The sequence below is a fragment of the Leptodactylus fuscus genome, chromosome 6 (assembly GCF_031893055.1).
Source record: "Leptodactylus fuscus isolate aLepFus1 chromosome 6, aLepFus1.hap2, whole genome shotgun sequence".
NCBI classification, from domain to species: domain Eukaryota; kingdom Metazoa; phylum Chordata; class Amphibia; order Anura; family Leptodactylidae; genus Leptodactylus; species Leptodactylus fuscus.
Genome location: NC_134270.1, coordinates 92,411,071 through 92,429,841, shown reverse-complemented (window position 1 = coordinate 92,429,841; position 18,771 = coordinate 92,411,071). Strand labels below are relative to the sequence as shown.

At 46.2% G+C, this 18,771-nt stretch overlaps 1 pseudogene; it reads left to right on the top strand.

Annotated features, from left to right (window-relative positions):
- Nucleotides 1-12,734: 12,734 nt before the first annotated feature.
- LOC142209128 (eukaryotic translation initiation factor 4E-binding protein 2 pseudogene) lies at nt 12,735-13,486 on the top strand (annotated as a pseudogene).
- The last annotated feature ends 5,285 nt before the right edge of the window (nt 13,487-18,771 follow it).

Here is an 18,771-nt window from a genome sequence, read left to right as displayed (position 1 = left end):
CCCCGTTTTAAAATAATAACTTAAAAAAGAATGTTCTCTACTTACGGAACGTGCACCCTGGGCGGGCATTCAGGGTGCGCCGTCTTCTTCTTCCCCGCCTCTTCTTCCTCTGACGTCTTCGGGTCCCGTCCTCCTCCGGCGCTTGCTCGCGGACACTGATAAAAAAAAATAGCCCGGGCGCATGCGCAGTAGCCGTAGTAGAAGCCGCGTGCTACTGCGCATGCGCCCGGGCTATTTTTTTTTATCAGTGTCCGCGAGCAAGCGCCGGAGGAGGACGGGACCCGAAGACGTCAGAGGAAGAAGAGGCGGGGAAGAAGAAGACGGCGCACCCTGAATGCCCGCCCAGGGTGCACGTTCCGTAAGTAGAGAACATTCTTTTTTAAGTTATTATTTTAAAACGGGGGGGGGGGGGGGGGTTAGTTTAATTTAACTTTTACGGTGCCTGAATAGCCTTTTTAAAGGCTATGCACGCATATGTAGGGCTCTATCAGCATGATTTTGCTGATAGAGCCCCTTTAAGTTATCCGTTCTCACTCTCACAGCTTTCCCTGGAAGGAGGGGTGCAAAAACAGAAGTGCTCAGTGCATGGCACTCAGCTCGCGCCAATTTGAAGATTGCATTTTCTCTAGCTGGTTCCAGGTCCCTCTTACCAGGGTCTCCCTGAGATGTGCTCCCCAACCTGTGAGGGAGGCAACCGTGGTCAACAGGGTCCATGATGTCGAGACTGTGGACTTCCCATGCTTGAGCTGAGACCACCATTCGAGTGATCGATGGGGTACTGATGATCAATTGGATCGGCTTCCCTACCCTAGAGGGCTGTGGTTCCAGACTCTCAGATTCTCGCATTGTAGTGGGCGCATGTGCCACGAGGCCCAAGGTACTGCCTCCACGGCCGCAGACATGAGACCTAGGTCCCTCATGGTGGTCCTGTTTGTTAACCTTCCGGGTCACAGATAGGTGGTGCACCGCTCAACTGATCTTCTTCTGAGGAGAGGGCAGGGAGATTTCCATGCTGAGAGAATCTATGATGTACTCCAGGAACTGAATCCGGGTAGAGGGAACCACTACTGACTTCTGCAGTTTACCCACCAGCCCAGCTCCTTGAGAAAAGCCACTGTAGTTCTCTGATGTGTGGCAAGAACCTCCTCTGACTGTGCTTTCAGAAGCCAGTCGTCTAAATATGGGACTATAGAAATCCCTTGGAGGTGCAGGGCAGCTACGACTGGAGCCATAACCTTTGTGAAGGTGTGGGGGGGGGCAGAGGAAAAGCCGAATGGGAGAGCCATAAACTGGAAATGGAGGAGGGAAGATGCGTACGTGGAGGTACGCGTCCCTTAGGTCTAAGGTGACGAATAGATCTCCGGACTGTAGGAAGGGAAGTACGGATCTGATGGTCTCCATACGGAAACATACCTTGCGAATGAACCGATTTAGGTACTGAAGATCGATTATCATTCGCCAACTTCCTGACGACTTTGGTACCAGAAACACCAAAGAGTAGACGCCATGACCTTGTTCTGTCAAAGGAACGGGTTCCAGCGCCGCCTTGTCCACGTACTCCTGAACAGCTTTTGAAGTTGCTTGATGCTCTGAAGAGGGCGGGTTTCACATATTTGTTTGGAGGAGAAGTAAAGCTTATCTTGTATCCATCTTGGACCAGTTCGAGAACCCAGGGTCTTGAATCACCCGGAGCCAAGTGGAAAAATGAGCAGAAAGGTGACCTCCTACCACCGCGATGTCATGAGGGGGGAGGTAAGAAAGAGTCAGAAGGTTCTCTTTTTCTATGAGTCACGAGGAACCCTCCAACCAGAGCCTCTGGATTGCGTACCCGAGCGCCTCTGGGACAGGCCTCTAGCTGTTCCTCTAGCGAAGCTTCTTCCACAAAAGGAATTTTGCCTCCCCCTGGAAGACTGGGGAAGACACTTCCCCTTAGAATCGGAGAGGCCCTCCATAATGAGTTCCAGCTCCTTACCAAATAATATTCCGGGCTCAAAAGGAAGAGCACATAGATTGAATTTTGACGCATTAAATGCCCATCAAGGCTTCAACCATAGGGGGAGCCTCGCTGCTGTAGACAGGGCCATAGACCTGGAGGCCAATTTTAAATTGTAGGACACAGCCTCAGTGAGAAAGTCCACAGCAAGGGAGATGTCAGACATAGAGGACAAAAGGTCATCCCTATGTACCCCTGAATCTATGTCTCTCTCCAGAGAGGACAAATCAGGACGCAGCTTCTCAACCACCTCGCTGGAAGAGATGGCCACCAATGCCTGGGCGGATGCTAAAGATGTCAGACATAGAGGACAAAAGGTCATCCCTATGTACCCCTGAATCTATGTCTCTCTCCAGAGAGGACAAATCAGGACGCAGCTTCTCAACCACCTCGCTGGAAGAGATGGCCACCAATGCCTGGGCGGATGCTAAAGATGTCAGACATAGAGGACAAAAGGTCATCCCTATGTACCCCTGAATCTATGTCTCTCTCCAGAGAGGACAAATTAGAACGCAGCTTTTCAACCACCTCACTGGAAGAGATGGCTACCGATGCCTGGGCGGATGCTGCAAAGTAAATACGCCTGAGAGATCCCTCTGTCCGGCGAGCTATAGAGTCCTGTAAACTGGACCCATCTTCAGCAGGGACCACCGTGCGTTTAGAGTTTTGATACAGCCATATCAACTCTTGGAGAGCGGCCCCAAGAGTCTAGTTGGGACTCAGAGATGGGGAATAAGGCCCTAAAACGCATGGAAACATTGAATGCCCTCTCAGGGCGTTTCCATTCCATTTCCTAAACCTGAAGGTTCTGGAGCCTCTGGAGGGTCCAGCCTCCGCAAAATCACCATCTTGGTCAGATACCCAGATAGATTTTAACAATCTTGGCATCTTCTCAACAGGGAAGATGGGTCTCACAATTTCCTCCGGCTCTTCCTCAGAAGAAACTTCATCAATAATACGGAGATCCTCCAAAGGAGGAAGAGACTGCTGCTGAGACTCCAGTCGAGGTCTTTTAGCCAACTCGGCAATGGACTCCTTGACCTCCTTCATGGACTCTTCAACAAAGTCCTTGACCCAGCCAACAACGTCACGGACAGATGTGTCTTTGGAAGGCGGGCCCCGACACTGGAGGCAACACTGATAGTCATAACCATCCGGTAGTGGGATCTCACATTTCTTGCAGGTGAAATGCCTGCGCTTGGACGATGTCTTCCTTCTGGGGTTCTCCTGAGAAGGAGATGAAGAGGACAACATCTAAGGAGACATAAAGGTTGATTAAAAATCTATAAAGGAAACAGAGGGAACCACAAGGCTCAGGAAGCAGTCTGACCTTACAACAGAAGAGATAGACTGCACAATTAGAATATAGGATAAGCTACTAACGGTCTGGTGCTTGATCAGAAGAATGCTGAACAAGCACAGAACCCTGTGCAGCTCAGGTTTAAATAGCGCGCCACCGCAGACAGGGGGCAGAGCCTATTCCAAGTCCCGCCCCTCCGCCACCGGCACCCAACGTGAGGCGCTGGAAAACAGGGAAAACCATACAGATAATTCCCCAGGAGGGCCAGGAGCCCACCCTAGCCCTCCTAAAGCCTGGTTCTTTAGGAAATGGTTAAAACCATTTCCTAAAGAAGAGAGCGCTTAAAAGCGCTGAATTCCACGCCTGCGCACTGCCACCTGCTCTGTTTCCGGAAACAGAGCGGGGAGCAACAGAAACATAGTGCCGGCTGGCAAAAAAGGTTCTGGCTAAGGGAGCCATGGCAAAAAGGTTCCCCCCCACCCCGACTGGAACCCAGAGGGAAGCAGCCACAGTCGGGACAGCAGACCGGCCAGGAGAAAGAGAGGGGGGGACAAGGATCCTGTCTCTCCCTCAGAAGACTGAAGGGAGACAGAAACACAGAAAAAAAGGTAAGAACATAACGAGGAGATGTAGGAGACACCTCTCCCCCCCCACCTGTCCCCACACAAGACAAAAAAAAACACAGGGGGAAGGTCTCTCCGGCCTCTTATAGGGGAATTTGTTAGTTTAATTAAAAGTTCCACCTGTCCTAACAGCTAGACTCATATACATGACCGTGAATTACACGGTCACGTATGCGGGCAAAATATGGAACAAGTCCTATTCCTGACCTGCGGCCCTTGCTTCCATGGCTCCTATTCATTTGATGAAAGGGGCTGCGGAAGCATGGCCAGTGCACAGGCAGCACATGGGTGATATCCGCGTGTCCCCCATGCGCCACCGGTGGCTTTTAATCACAGCCAGTCGGCAGCACACGGTCATCTGCAACTGGCCTTACTGCTAAACTTCAAAATCCTTTCTAGGCTTCATAATAAGCACAGAATTGCAAGTTCCTTTTCTTTCTCAAAGTAAAATTCAAAAATCCAAACTGCAATAAAAGAGCTCAAATTCCCACTGTCTACAGTTCATCAAATTATGAAGACCTTGGGTTTGTTAGTAGCCTCGATAGATTCAGTACCCTTGGGCTATGACATAATGGAGACATGAAGCGGATGCATGCAAAAATAAGGCAGTTGAATGGACTGTTCCCAATGATGGAAACGGAGATCAGGGCTTCCCCGAATTACATTCAGAAGGTTCCTTTATGAAATACTAGCACATGACACATTTCAGAGTCACTGCTCCTTTCTCAAGTGCATAAGTGATAGTTCACATAGACATATCATTAACTATCCATCTTATAAAGCCATCATCTTAAAAGGATCCACCTATTGGGAGTGTCTCAATTTAGTGCTAACATAAAGGAGTATAGTCACATTTACAATATCGATAATTCACACTGGTTAGCTAAAAAACCCACTGCCTTGGCGTTCGCTTTGGTTAAAGTGCACATGTATACCTGAAAAAAACGCCTTCCAGGATAAAATATGGTTAAAGGAGTTGTCTGGGCCAAACTAAAACTTTAACACTAAGCTAAACCCCCTTCCCCTGCCTAACTTCAAATTTACCCCCTTTAAAAAAAATTGTATATTTACCCATATGCATGGGGCGGTCACATTGTCTGATTTCATGGTGATGTTTAGTTTCGCTGTTTCCGGATATGGGAGGCCACCAGAACTCCTCTCTCCCCCCCACCCCTAACATACTCACCAATGTTCACATCCTCTTCTTCTGCTGGGCATCACTTCCTTCACAAGGGATCCGGCTCCTGTGCAATAGAAAGACGACAGAAGCGAAGAGAAGCAGAAGGCCTCTCACACCGTTTTATTACACATGCGTGGGGAGCCCGCTTAAAGGAAATACCTAGGTTGCATTCCCAGTTAGCTGTGTATGTGCATATAGTTGTCAGAGTATCTGTAAACAAGATATATATGAGTGAGATGGGGTGGTCAGACACACAGGGGGAGAAACGGGCGTTTGAATGGATAGATGAGTCTGATTGTTGGCTTCTATTCTGGATCTCTGGATTCTGGAATGGCCAGAGGTGTCAGCCACGTGGAAGGTCCACCCTGTTCTGGAAAATTCTATGGCTCTAGCCAATAGGAAGGGACTCTGCCTCAGACTGGGAAGGAACAGCACCACCTCTGTTAGACGTGTTATATGTCATTACAAAAAGACGACAGTAGATGTCAGTATTTACAAACAAATAAGAAACACTTCAGCATAAGAGAACTGACAAACATCTCTGCCAACTTTTGGTTACATAAACCCCAGGGTGCTGGATGCTACAGTAAGGGAAGGGAACTTAATGACGATAGGTTCACAACTGTGTTTGGGTTTTCATTTGTAGGGTCCACTTTGGAGTAAGTATCTGAAAGACAGTTTAGATGCTTTTCTGGACCAGGAGAAGGGGAAGGAGGAGCCAAGTGATTGGACCAGGGATGGGGTAGAGAGACATTAAGTGCAGTACTTTTGGAGAACTTGATTTTATAATTGCTATAGTAACTGTAGGTGGCGATTTTGCAGAGAAGAGAGGGGAGCATAATCAGTGGTTGGGTGATGAAAAGCAGAATGTTATCTGCTAAATGATGAGATTTTAGGATTAGGACTCCAAAACACAAACCCTGTAAATCTGGGTTGTACCTAATGGCTTCTAGTAAGTGCTCCATCCTTGGCAGGGTGCCATTGTGTATGGTGATGGTGGTAGTGGGGGGATAGCATACCGTTGACTTTAATTTGAGCCTGTGGGGAAGAATGCAAGATAGCATAATAGGTGTTAGGATTCTGCCTTGTGTACTGGAATCAGGTGCCCTGAAGCAAGATGGTGGGATGGGCTTCGCTGAACCAAGTTTCCTGTTTCCTGCAGCTGGGCTGGACTCCTGATAAGCCTTTACGGAACAACGGAAGTTGGGCATTGGCGTCCCACGTGGTGTCCACCGCCCATCTCCGGAACTCCATGACATAATCGATAACCGGACGTCTACCCTGTTTGAGCGCCAATAAGGTGGTTTCTGCCGTAGCCCTCCGGTGGGGGTCATCAAACATCTGTGTCATGGCGGCTACAAACTCATCAAGGTTGTTGAGTCGATCGTCGTCTGTCTCAATAAGGGGGTTAGCCCAAGCGATGGCCTTGTGGGTTAGTAACATTATTATGCACAGCACCTTAGAGCGATCTGTGGGAAATTGTGCTTCATGAGTGCCGAAATATAAATGGCATTGATTGATGAAGCCCCTGAACTTGTCCCGATCGCCGCTAAAGCGAAACGGGGGCAACTTAGGCGAAATTGGTGCTGGAGGCGTAGTGGGGCCACTGGAAATGTGATGTTCCAACGTCTGAGTACGAGCGCTTAAGTCCTGTAAAGAAGTTCCAATCTGCTGCGCATTTTGGTTGACCTGTACCTCCAGGAGAGCCAGGCGCTTCTTGATGTCCTGGACCTCCGTAGCCAGCGTCTGCGTGAGACTGCTCACCTGTTTCAGGCGAGCGTCTAGGGACTGAAGTGTGACGACCTCCATGATGGCTTGTGTATCCTGTCACAATATGAGTGGATACGCAGGAGGCCAGTGGTCCAGTTTCAGTCCTTTATTGCAAATCTGACACAGGATAGACAAGCAGACAGTAAGGGCCGGCTGAGAGCGGGAAGGCGGTGCGTAACCAGGCAGAGGTCAAATGGATGTCAGGGCGGATAGAGTCTGTCGGTGGACGGGAATCCCGGAAAGCGGACCAGGTGGACGAATAGGCACCGGGGTCTTCAGCGACAGCAGGCGCAGACCTTTCGCACTTCCGTGCGGGCAGCGGAGTCGCCAGGTGCAGCAGCTAAGCCGAAGGATGAGTAGTCAGGTGACTGAGTCAGGGAGCCCAGCAGGGGTACAGCAGCAAGTAGAGATGATCTTGAGGAGGACTGCAAGACCCAGCAGGATTGGGGAACCAGCGGGATAAAGCCAGCTCCAGGAGCTTGAGGTCAGTCAGAGGAAACTCCAACAGAATACACAAGCAATGTGCAGAAGATACCACGCCCCTTAAAAGGCATGTGACCAGAGGCATGTGACTAGGAGTCCAGCCCAGCTGCAGGAAACAGGAAACTTGGTTCAGCGAAGCCCTTCCCACCATCTTGCTTCAGGGCACCTGATTCCAGTACACAAGGCAGAATCCTAACAATAGGGCCTACATCTATCTGAGGAAGGGTTTTTTTCAAGGAAATTCTAGTCTACTCTATCGAAAGCCTCCTCAGCATCCAGGGAGATCAACATCATCAGTGTTTGAGAGCATGATGGATGGCAGAGAAGACCTTCAAGGTGTTATTTTAGTTCCCTCTGAGGAATGAAGCCTACTATTTCCGGGTTTACCTTATGTCCCAAGTGGCGCCCCAGCCTGTTAGCTGTCAGTTTGGCATACAGTTTAGCATCGCTATTGTTCGGCTGATAGCTAGGACAAACTGGAGATTGCCCCATAAATAGAAGGATTGCTGTTCCAAGTGGTGAAGTCGTTTTTTCTTGTGCTTAAAAATGGACTTAATCTCATGGAGCGTGGTTGTCAATGCAGTGACACTTAAGCGTTGAAGTGTTTGTTTGTGTTGAGCCTCCAGAGTAAAAGGAGTAATCCCTATTTTCTGGATTAAAAGGGTTATCCGGGATAAATAGGTCTTTCTAATCTAAGCTAAACAGCCCCCCACTCCACTTACCTTCTAAATTGCTCAGTGTAGCAAAAATCTATATTTACTTAGATCACTGGGGTAAAGTGGGGGCTAAGTGACTTAGGAAGGGCAGGTAGGGGGCGGGCTAGCTATGGAAACAGGGAGGGGTTGTGAGTGAGAAAGGGAGGGAGTGTGAGAGAGAGGTAGAGGAAGTAAGAGAGGGAGGTGGTGTGAGTCATCTCTGAGTGAAGCCCAGGGCATTATGGTAGTTGTAGGAGCACACAGAACAGGAAGATGCCCATGTAAACAAATAGAAATCGCTTAAAACACTGCTAAAGATATTTGGGTGACTTATTAACCTATTAATAGTACTAACAGACCTTTTCTGAAAAATGATTTTGTTGCCCAGAAAAACCCCTTTAAGGGTGTGCCAGGAATCGCATAGCAGCGTGGAATCCCAAATGTAAAGCACCATGGAATTAATGGTGCTATATAAATAAACAATAATAATAATGGAGAGGTTTTCTGAATTTTTTGAGGATATTATAGTGAACTTGTGTCTTATCAGTAAAGGAGTCAAGTAAAGGGTTGATGGTGATATTGAGGTCCCCAATATGAATGAAGTGACCACGGATGAAGGATTGGAGAGTAGTTAGAGTAGAACTGAGGAAGGGCATTGGGTGTGTAAAGGTTAGCAATAGTGTATGTAATGCCATAGAGTTCACATATGATGAATAAGTAACAACCGTCAGGGTCTGTGAGGGAATCAAGTATTTTGACTAGCAGGTTTCTATGGAAGAAAGTGGCTTCTCCATTAGTTTTCCTTTGTGAGCTACTGCTTTGGGACCATAGGTAGGCATGTGCAGGGATGAGGACTAGGAAAATTGGCGGTGGAAGAGCAGTGGGTGGAGAGCAGAGGGTGGGGTGTTTATAAGATCGGAAGGAGAGTAAGAAGAAGGGGCTGGTAGATACCGAAGGGCAAGATAGCTGCCCTCAGTGAGGCAAAAAGGGTTGAGCACGCATTTCAAGGTGGGCCTGTGTAAAAGGATTGGAACAGTTCCAGGTCGTCATCCATTGTGTAGTGTCCCAGTACACTCCTTCCTGCCATGATAGGAGTAGATGTCGTATGGTGTAATGTTTCTCACAATGTATCAATACTGGGCATCACTATCTATTATATAATCTGTATCTTCTGTGTGGATACATTGTGTTTATTGCCATGTACTACTCCGCTGCCACCTATGGATCACTCTATGTAGGTGCATGTGATGGTAGGATCCCAATAACTCCATACACAGCACAAGTTTCTGCACAGAAGCTTCTAGTAAGCTGTGGACGGAGACTTTAGCTCCTCCTTCCTCTTAGCAGGGGAGAGGAAACAAGTCCAGCCATGTTGTGGAGAGTGTAGTGTGTGAGGTAACAGCACCTCCTGCTAGTCTAACTCCAAGCAGGATTTTCAGATTATTCCTGACAAACCTAGGAGCTACATGGTGAATCTCATGGCCCATGTAAGGTAAAGATTCTCCTAGGACCATTCACCAGTCCATACTGAGGGGATAACAAGCATACTTCTACTGCCTCCAAGAAGGAGAGAACCTGACAGAAAGGAGCAGCTATAAAGGAGCCCTTCTGCATTCCTGGACCTAAAGTAGGCTTCCGGTCAAGACCAGTGCTCCGTGGTTTCCAGGCCATGTGTATTAGGTCTGCGTCCGGCTATCAGATACCGCGGCCCAATAACCTTGAGTAACTACATATACCCCAAATTAGTCACCCGCTGGGAGCCAACTGGTGAAGATCCCTCTTCTATAGCTATAACCAGGACTGTATCTCCTCAATACTCTAGACTACAAAATCTGAGGAAAGTTGTGTGTCAGCATAAGCCCTTACTAGTCAGTTTACAAGGGAATCCTCCTCACATACACCCCACTGTATTGTACATAAGAGACTGTATCACTGGGAGGTATTGCTGCACTTTATGGAATTTCTCCTCACTAAAGAAACTTTTGGTTAACAAAGAACTGTGTCTTTTGTTATACTACTTTTGAAATTTGACTTGCTGTGTGTCCCGTGAGAGGTGCCCCGCAGTCTGGACCACCACTACAGCTACCATGACCATTCCAATAGCTCAGCTATCAGGATTACTACCCTATTACGTTCTACTATAACACCTGCATCTTCTGTGATACCACAATTGTTGCAAGGTTGCTATATCAGACTTGACTACCTTAAGATCCGGGCACCTTGTCTGTTTTAGATCAGAGGTTAGGGCATCCATATCTCTTTTGCTGGGAAGAAGAGTGACCCGGGCTTGAAGTTCAGGATGACCCTGGAGGGCATGAGCAGCTTCACAAGGCTGTGGCAATGAGATGCCAATGGGGAGTGCACATTATGGTGGGAGGTCTTAGTGGATGCCCCAGGTTTGTTTCTACGACTGGTGGAGGGGTTGTTGAGTTCATCTTCAGAGGAAATTCTTGAGTCAGATGGAAGATATGTGAAATCAGAGTGGTGTCCCTTGTTTACTGAAATAGATTTTATTTTATTTTAGGTGGGGGGAACTCACTCCCCATTCTGAGTCCTTTGACTGGTGGAGTTTGAGGGTCCCAGGGTATCTATAGGTTTTAGAAGTTGCTGGATGGCTTGGAGGTACAGCTGAATCATTACTCTCACTATTTCCCATTGGTACGATAATGGGAACAGGTTGTGCAGGAACTGTAAGGACAGTAGAAGGCAGCAGATAAGATGGCCACTGTTTTCCCATTCTTGGCAGGGGGAAGAGAAAGAAGTCTGCACCACACTGCACGCACTCACCATATTAGTTAACTCGCCTGTGGTTTCGAGCTGCTCTACTTCTGAGATGGAGTTCCGATGCAGAGGAGTGATGAGACTCCGGCGCGTGGCAGTGATACTGGAGCCTCTGAGCTCATGTCTCTTTCTGTGGAGCAGCGAACATCTTGAAAATAATTTGAAATGGACAACATGGTGACAGCAATTGTGAGGGCGTCCCACAGTCTTTTTTGTCCTGGCTTTGCCCACGTGAGCAGGGTAAAATGCCGGTGTGCTGGGATACGATGTACTATCACTGGCATGCTTAGCCATGCACCTTAAAAGAGCTATTCTGACCTACCTTGATAGAACCAAAGATTTCAGAAAACAAAAAAATTTATTTGTACTCATCAGGCACTAGGAAGGGGATGAAAGACACATTAATCAGGTAGATCAAATCTACTATTCTGGAGGTTTACTGATTACCAAAGACAGCACCCGGGTGGTGAAGCAGGGAGTGCATGCCTCAACCTATTGGTGTTCTTTGGACGTCGATGGGTTGGTGCAGCAAGGACCCACTGCCCTGGACAGCGGGACAAATGCAGGATTATAACGATGTCCAAAAGGGGCACCCGCTACCATAGGTTAAAGTGGCCCTGGCTGGGGTGTGTACAATAAGAAGTAGCCTACCCCTTCCGCTATTGATTATAAGTTTGGTTTGTTTACTTGTAATTCTGCTGGGAGAAACTGTAGAATAGCAAACATATACAGTAGCTGAGAGACATGAGCATAATAAAGGAAATCCATCATTTTCATTTGGAGAAAAGCCCCTCGCTTTGATTTTAGAACTGCTGCATACCTCACTTATTTGGAAACAGTGGCAGGTTGCAGCAGCCTTATAAGGCCATGCATTGACCCAGTAGCAAAGTGTGAAGGCTGCAGCAGCCTTATGAGGCCATACAGGGACCCAGTGACAGAGTGTGGAGGTTGCCAGATTGCAGCAATCTTATGAGGCCATACAGCGGCACAGTGGGGTGTCGGCAGTAGCATGAGGAGGCCCTACAGTGACCCAGTGGCAAAGTATAGAGGTTGCAGTAGCCTTATGAGGCCATACAATGACCAAATGGCAGAGTGTGGAGGTTGCCAGATTGCAGCAATCTTATGAGGCCATACAGTAACCCAGTGGCACAGTGGGGTGTCGGCAGTAACATGAGGAGGCCCTACAGTGACCCAGTGGCAAAGTGTGGAGGTTGCGGTAGCCCTATGAGGCCATACAATGACCCAGTGGGGTGGCAGCAGTAGTGGGAAGAGGCAGCAGTAGCGTGAGAAGGCCATATAGTGACCCAATGGCACAGTGTGGAGATTTCAATAGCCTTATGAGGACATGCAATGACTCTGAGGCAGAGTGGGGAGGTGGCAGTAGAGTGAGGAGCCCCTACAGGGACCCAGTTGCAGAGTGTGGAGGTTACAGCAGCTTTATGAGGCCATACAATGACTCAGTGGCATAGTATTGAGGTTGCAGTAGCCTTATGAGGTCATACAATACCAAGTGGCAGAGTGTGGAGGTTGCAACAGCCTTATGAGACCATACAGAGCTTAAGTTCTCTTGGAGAAAGCCAGGATTTGAATTCTTGATTGAGACAATAGAGGAGTTCCTCCCCTGTGTGACTTCGTTCTCCCAGACAAATGAGGGGTAGCACAGCATGACATCACTGTGCCCTGCACATGTGGTATTCTGGAGGAGCACTGGGAGTTGTCCCTGCAGTGGAAGCTGAGGACACAATGGAGGATGAGGCTGACATTGCAGGACCAACAGTGTGAGAAAGTGGAGGCAGAAGGTGCATTACCTGTCTGGTGTGGTGGTTGCCGCAGCATTATGAGACCATACAGTAACTCCAGTAATATCGGGCTAGTGGCAGAGAGGGGCCTGAGCCAGGGGGGAATTGCAATGGACCAAAAGAAACTTGCGATCATAGATGATCCTTGTAGCTCCAGGGTTGGTGGAGAAGAGCGTGCCCCCGGGGGTGGTGCAGTAGTCATGAGATAGCTGAGAGAAGTCGCTGATTGGGATGGTCCTGGTGGGGATGGCCCAATTCTGGCTGTGCAGGTGCCCGGCTGACATGGTTCTGGCCTGGAGTTATGTGACATGGTTCTGGCCCTGCTCCTGCTTCCTGGTGCAGGGACTCAAATTGAAGGGCAGAGGAGAAAGGGAGAGAGAGAAGGAAGGGAAATAATAGAGGAGCAGCAGCCAATCCTCCACTCCATGCACCTTCTACCTTCCAGTCCACCACTCTCTCTGCCCCCTTACCACCACACTCACATAACTTCAGGCCAGAACCTTGTCTGCTGAACACCAGCACAGCCAGATCTGGGCCATTCCCACCAGGACCATCCCCATCAGCGACTCCTCTCTGCTACCTCATGACCACTGCACCATCCCTGGGGGCACACTCTTCTCCATCACCCCTGAAGGTACAAGGATCATCTATGATCGCAAGTTTCTCTTGGACCATTGCAATTCCCCCCTGGCTCAGACCCCTCCCCGCCGCTTGCCTGATATTCCTGAAGTGACCAGCCCCAATACTGTTGTAGAAAAACCTAAAGTAGAAACAAACAATTTGAACAATAACGACAGAAAAAACACTATTGTTAAGACTGGTGATGATGCTCAATTTGAAATGGACATCTAACCTACCGGAGGCTTGGATGTACCTGACATGGCAAATAGGAGCACTTAATGAAAAACGGGCAACAACAAGTTGGCAAGTGGGAATAAATACAGTTTGCATACTTATACTATAGCTTTGCAAATACATGTGAACAATGGGTGGCATAAATGAGGTTTTTTTGCACACATCCCACTTTTTTTTGTTTTTTTGTTTTTATCTAATTCCACTATAGGTTCGCCCGATGGTTTGGAAAGATGCCCAGGCCATAGTGATAAGTTTGTTTATAATGTTTTGACTTAAATAACCATAGCTAGGTTTGCACCTGGGTCCTGCTTGCAGGACATTTCTTTCCACACTTTTTAAGTGGGTTTGGAGACAGAAACCCCAAATGGAATACAGGTACAAGCGTGAACCTAGCCTTAGACAACACAGTCTAACAATATACCAGATTTATCAAACAGCATCCAGCACTTGGAGAAATATGGTGCAGTTTAGGACTGTCTAGTTTAAATTTGACTAAAACACAATATTAGTAAATCTGCCCCACTGCCTTCATTGTACAAGAACTGCAGTGTCCTTGGTCTTTGGATTTCGGTGATGGATTCGGTGATGAATTGTTCCATCTGGATGAAGACTGTTGAAGCAGAAAGTCTTTGGTTGTGTGCAGAGCAGGCAGCAGAAATGTTTGGAGTGAAGCTGAAGATATGGAGCTTGGCCTGTAGTCTTTCATTAATCATCATCCTGCGATCATTTGACAGAACTACAACTACTAATATTTAACTTTCATTTTTGTTTTTGTTCTTCTTATTAATACAACAGGTGTTCTTCATCTAATCTTCCTATATCACACAATGAAGGGAATCTATTAAGGCGGGCTATCATGCCCTGAACCTAGTAATTCAGGTGCATCTGCTAGCAGAAAAAGGAAACCATTGAAGTCAATGGAAGGCTTTTTTTTCAGTGCGGAAATTCCACACCAAATGCCTCACCATTTTCCTCTGTGTGAATGGACCATTAGACGCTCCATCACATCACAGAAAGTCCCATTTGCCAGAAATAAATGCTACTCTAGTCGGGAACTACTGCAGATTTCAATTTTCTGGTGTGAGGGTTTAGTAGTAAATCTGTTGGACCGAAGCGTTCCTTGCCCACTTTTGCAACAAGTGTTGAACAGGTTAAAAAATGGACAAAGTGGAAAAATTTTTGTGCAAAAATATACCATCTAACCTAGATTCCACAAGCTGACAAGCTAATTCCTTATCTCTCACCGAATTGGATACAATTACCAATGTATGCCTAGAATGTGGAGTAAAAAGTACCAAAATCTACTGCATTTCTATCACAAAATGTCACATCTATTTTTGGGCAATTTTTATGACTAGCTTAACAAATAGGCATGGTGAAATGGCCCAGGGAGTAGTTTAAAATCAGATATTTAGTGGAGAAATTGCAGGTAAAATTGGGACTAAGGCCAAGGCCCCACGGGTTAGAAACGGTGTTTTACAGTTACTGTAAAGTGGATGGGATTCATGTGAATCCCATGCTCACTTTGTGGTTAAAGACCGCAGAGCGGGTACGCTGCGATTTCCAAAACCAGCGCACTTTTGGAAATCGCAGCATGTCAAATATACCTGTGGAAATACCGACGATTTCCCCATAGATATAATTGAAACAGAAAGTTCAGAGGAAAACTCTGCAAACTTTCTTTTTAAAGCACTGCGGGAAGAACCGTGATGCGTTGCCATTGCGGCTTTTCCTATAGCGCTTTACACCGTGTTTCCCTGAAAATAAGACAATGTCTTATTAAATTGTCGTCCTAAATATAGGACCTGTCTTATTTTCGGGGGACGTCTTATGACAACCGGCAGTCATGCCGACACTTCCTTAGCGGAGCTCCGGCATGATTGCCGGTTGTAGGTAGTGTAGGGGAGGGGGGGGGAGGTATCCTACTTACATTTCCCATCTTCGTAGTAGGGCTGGTGCTGCTGTTCGTCCCGGCAGCGGAAGTGGTGGGCGGGGCTTAGCGAGGCTTCCAGCGGTTGCGCCGGAGAGCCTCACTTCACTGGCATTGCAGCCAGCTAGATGCTGCTCCCTCTGCTGTATGCCGCTCCCTCTGCTGTATGCCGGCTGCTGCCTCTGCCTCTGGGATGAGCTGGGAGAGCAGACTCCCCGCAACATATGTCCTACTATCGGGGAAACACGGTAGCTGCGAGCCGTCCCATGGGGCCTTAGCCTAAAAGTACCTTAAGGGCCAGGCCTCATTTTTTAAAACAGAAATGTGTCACTTTGACACACTTTAACTTACACAAGTGATTTTGAGAGTGTTTTATTGTGACACATTGTACTATATGTTAGTGATAAATACTTATAAATATTCTTGTATTCATTTATAAAAAAAATAGCAAATTTGATGGAAATTTGGAAAAAAATCACAATTTTCAAAAAATTGAAATGCTCTGCTTTTCAGACAGTCATACCACCGAAATACATTAATAAATATTATCTACCATATCTTTGCTTTATGATATCTGGCATTATCTTGGATGTTAGAAGGCTTAGGGCTCGTTCACATCTGCGTTCACTGTCCTTATTGCAGGTTTCCGTTTCCTGCATAAAACAGATGCAGGAGACGGAAGCCTGCAGGAGACTTTCTCACCCATTCATTTGAATGGGTGAGAAAGCTGTCCGGCCGTGCGCGGCAGTGAGCGTTTTGCGCTCTCTGCCGCGAAACCGGGTTTTATAATCCGGACACAGAGTCGGAAATGCACTACTCCGTGTCCGGATAAAAAAATCCGGTTTCGTGGCGGAGAGCCTAAAACGCTCACCGCCGCTCATGGCTGGACCCGGTCTATGGTTTCCGTCTTCTGCCATGCAGAAGACGGAAACCATAGAACGGAGACATGAACGCAGGTGTGAACCCAGCGTTACAAGTGTAACAGCGATTTTCGAGATTTAGGCTGAAGCACTGCATGGCAAAAACCTCAGTGTTTCTAGTGAATCCCATCCACACATTGCATAAAAATTTTCGCACTGGAAATGCCATGATTTCCAAAACTGTTGTATTTTTGGAAATCGCAGCATGTCAATTATACCTACGGAAACATTGGTGGCTTTTGCATAGGTATAATTAAAGCAGGAAGTCCACAGAACACAACTCTGCAGACCTTCTGTGAAAAGCACTGTGGGAAAAACAGCGACACATTTACTGCCATGTGTGGCCTTAACTTTCCGAGAAAATTTTTTAGGGACCACTTCAGGCCTGAAAGTGATTATAACGGCTTTTATGTTAGAAAATCACCAAAAATCACCCCATTTTCAAAATGACACCCCTCAAATAATTCAAAACAGAATTTGGGTTGTTTGTTAATCCTTTAAGCATTTCAAGATAATTAAAACAATATGGGGGTGAAATTTAGACATTTAATTTTTTTAAAATAAAACATTCATTTATAATTAACATATTCGTTAAGGGGTGAAAGAAAAATGTATCTCACAGTTTGTTACACAATTTCTCAGGAGAACAGTAATACCTCACATGTAGATGTCAACTGATAACTTTCACAGCCGAAGTGTGCACTGCATTTATTATCCTGAACATGTCAGGAGAAGGACAACTAGCATTAGTTATTTATGTATCTAGGAGTCCCTGCCTGCTAGTGACATTCTGTCCCATAAAGTAATAACTATGGAACAGTATCCTTCTCCCAGCATGTGTTCAGGCAGGTTACGTGAACGTGCAGTAAGTGGGGGAAACTAAGTGATGGGAACTAGATTATCCTTTCTGCCTTCATGTTGTATGACTTTACAGAGACATCTCAAGTCAGTCATTTTCCCTGGAGGGAATTCCATGTCTTTTGTGTTGAATATTTTCACAGCTTTGGTGTAAGAAAACATTGTGGTAATGAGGACAGGTATCTGCGTCAAGTGATAGTGTGGCCCCAGGCAGATAGACTCAATGTGTACTCCCTCAGATTTACAGAGAAATAAGGTGTCTATGGAATGAGAAATATGATCAATTTTCTTAAACTCTTCCGAAATGAATGTATAATGAAACATAGTATTACATCGGGATAATTCTACCAATGATATAGTGGATAAATAAGACTTTATTCCATTACTCTTATGTTATAAAGCTTACTAGGGATTTGAGTCATACAGTATATTATTTCATATTCTTCCTGTGTAATAATCAAATAATTCTGTAATACACCCCATGTGTTCTAGTGGATAATGTACTCTCATTGACGTAAAAATAACACTCCCAGAAAGACATGTTGGATTCCTGCTAAACTGCATTCAGTTATGTCTTAGGCAGATACAGTATGTAAGTGATACAGGGGTGGTCTGAATAGATACTGGGTCTTGAGGACATAAGGGCATTCACACATGGTGACCCGGCCCTGGATGGCTCAGACAGTTCACCAGTAAAGAAGATCTAGTGGTTTGATCCGATGAAAAGTACAAACACTTCCCACTGTTTTTTGTCCACCATTCAGACACAGGTAGCACCTTTATTACATCCCCTTGTCTTTGACCATTTCCAATAACTTTATTTTGCCTTAGAGCAACAAATTGATCCAACTGCTGCTCTAATGATCTAGGCAGCCACTGCATAATACAATTGGTCACCCAAATGTCATGCTAGTGTCTGTGGAGCAAATATAAAAAATTGTCCAAATTGACTGACAACAGAGACAAGTAGAACTAGCTGTTTAAATCTTATACAGAAGAGGCCTGAAGACTCGACAGGTTAGCACAGTAACCCTAACCCTTTAAGAACGCAGGGTAGTTTGTACATTACTCAGTGACTTTTTTCCTATTTTCCCTCCCCGATTTCCAAAATTCATAACTTTTTACTTTTGTGTCAACATAGCTAGTGAGAACTTGTTCTTTGCATGATGAGTTGTACTTTCATTTCCCACCATTTTGGGGTAGATATAATGTTTTGATTAGCTTTTATGTACCTTTTTTTGGGATCATGTGAAATAACACACAATCATAATCTATCATAGTTTTTTGCATTTTGTTTTTAAGGTGTTCACTCTGCATTAACCTTTTCCTTGCTCTATGTCCTCCCAGAGTGGCACTTCTATAGCTGAGGACATAGATACTATGTCCTTACTTCTAATGCCAATATCTCTGGACTCCTTTGGGCTATGAAGATATTTTTAGATTCATTTTAAAGATGAGAATTTCCTCTTTAAAATGATAAGAAGGACTTCATGTTTACAATTACAGTGCTGAAGTGATTCACTGTTGAAAACGCTATTTTGGATTGTGATCCCATTGAAGATCTCAATTCCCAACAGCATATTT